Consider the following 2410-nt stretch of genomic DNA (forward strand, 5'->3'; position numbering starts at 1 on the left):
CACTGTTAGGTGTACAAATGTGATTCACAAGATAAACCTAGAGACTTCAAATTGTAGTTCAGAATATCAAAAACATCCTGACCTGATGTGGTTTTTCTGAGTTTTTTGCAACTGAAGAATTGCTCTACTATTTTTCTGAAAACTAAGAGCTGGCCCTGAGTCTAATGCCTTCAGTCTAAAAATGCTGATAACCACTGTCCTACATCACTGCAAAATCTTCTGCAGCCTCAGCAGAAGGGAGGGAGAAATAGCTATTTTGGGGGCTTTCTTCCTATTGCCCCTGCTCTCATGGATGAAGGATGTCCAGCAGATTCACCTCAAGGATGAAGTAGGTCCAGCAGATTAACACTGCCTGCAAACAGATTTGAAAACTGGTTCCTTTTACTAGTTAACTTGGCTAGGAGTTGAGTTGAAGGTTCTGTGTCTCTTCTGTGATGGCTAAAATTGCTAACACTGAAAGCAAGGTGAGAAATACTTAGAGGTGCAGCTTGATGTATCCATGGCCTGTTTCTGAGCTCATTTGCCCCAGTGGCTGCGTATACACATGTGCTTAACTGCAGCGTAGACAAAATAGCTGTGGAGTAAAGTATCACCATCTACACATTCTACCTTATTAGGCCAAAGTAAACTAATCAATGCTGCAGTAAAACAGTACTATGCTGGGGTAATTTACTACAATTAAACACATGTGTAGATGCTGACAATGGGCATAAATTGCACCCACTCAGACCAGCCAGCCAGCGGCTATACTCCTGCCTACCACCTAGCCACATGGCTCCACACAAGCCAGCCTCTCCTTGCCCGATACTGCCACCCAGAGGCTGGGAGGTTGCACATGTAGGTGTTGCACCTGGGAGTAGTTTTCTTTGGCTCAAACTGCTTCACAGTTTATTGCTTCACATTCATTGCATGTGTAGATGCACCAGTGTAAATCAGGAATAATTTCACCAAAGTCAGAGGAGTTTCATTAGTTTAAGAGCAGTGTGGACCCATAGGTTTTAAGGCTTCAGTCTGTGCACGTATTGGGTATGATCTGTTGCTTTACACAGTGTGTGCATGCTTTAAGCAGGTCAGTATATCTGGAAATTAGACACTCCATTATACCATAAATATTACAAAATACACTGAAAGGAGATAAGGAGAGACACTCTCAAAGTACTTTGAGTTGTGTACCAGGAGAGAAACCCACAAAACTAAGCAGCAGGAGGGATAACACCATTGTGAAGTCTATGGCCCTTATTTCTTGCCTAGCTTATGGTGAACCATTACTTCAGTTCAACTTCACAGGGTCTCCAGACCCACATGAGAACTCTGACTTTGTTATGCTATTGACATCGCTATTTCCCTCTGTTCCACCTCCTTCCATGACCAGGGGAAAATAAATGGAGAGAAGGTTTTAGGTTAGACAGAGGCTATGGTAACCATTTATAAAGGCTTACTTGACAGCAATAAATTGGCTTTGTACTACTTGCTAATGATATGATGAAAGAGAATGAGCTTTGAGCTGTTACTTACTGAGGGGCTAAACATTATAAATCTAATCTTATTTCATTGGTGTTATTCAGGAATAAATGCAGTGTAGCCAGTGGAATTACATTGATTTAAATTGGTATAAGTGAGAAGAGAATCAGGCTTCACAAAAGAGTAGATGTATTGCAAGAAAATACCAGAAAAAAATAAAGGTTACCCCTACCTAAACCCTGAGCTTTCTCCCAGATGTGATGGAATGTCAAAGGAGTGAGTTAATAAAACATTTGAGCATTTGTTTTTTGCCGTTTTCTTTCCATGCATGTCCTCTAGTGCTGAAGTGCCAAATTTAACTCACCTCAAGTAAAAACCATGTGGAAAATTAAAATTTTAATTTAATAGGATTGAGAAACCACTAGATTATCAGATTAAGAACACAATACTGCAGCAATTTAATGCATGTTCTTAATTATAAACAGGAATTTTAGTAGAATTTTAGTCCCAGTAGATTACTTGGTATGTAAATTTAAATACAAGTATAAATTTGGGCACACCGCCTCAGAAACCCAGTCACAGAGCAGAACCCCATTCATAGACTCATAGATTCATAGATTAAGGGTCGGAAGGGACCTAGTAGATCTTCTAGCCCGACCCCCCGCCAGGGCGGGAGAACAACAAAAACCCCAAAACAAGAAACAGGACTCAAATGAGTCCAGCCAGGTAGGCATCCAGCCTCTTCTTAAAGACCCCCAGGGTAGGGGCCAGCACCACTTCCCTTGGAAGTTGGTTCCAGCTCCTAGCCGCCCTAACTGTGAAGTAGTTTTTGCGGATGTCCAATCTATACCTCCTCTCCATCAACTTGTGCCCATTACTCCTTGTTATGCCAGCGGGCGCTAGGGGAAACAGCGTCTCCCCCAAACCCTTCTGGTCCCCCCTAGTGAGT

This window comes from Gavialis gangeticus, unplaced genomic scaffold (assembly GCF_001723915.1).
Source record: "Gavialis gangeticus isolate Ggan-Ray unplaced genomic scaffold, GavGan_comp1, whole genome shotgun sequence".
Taxonomy (NCBI): Eukaryota; Metazoa; Chordata; order Crocodylia; family Gavialidae; genus Gavialis; species Gavialis gangeticus.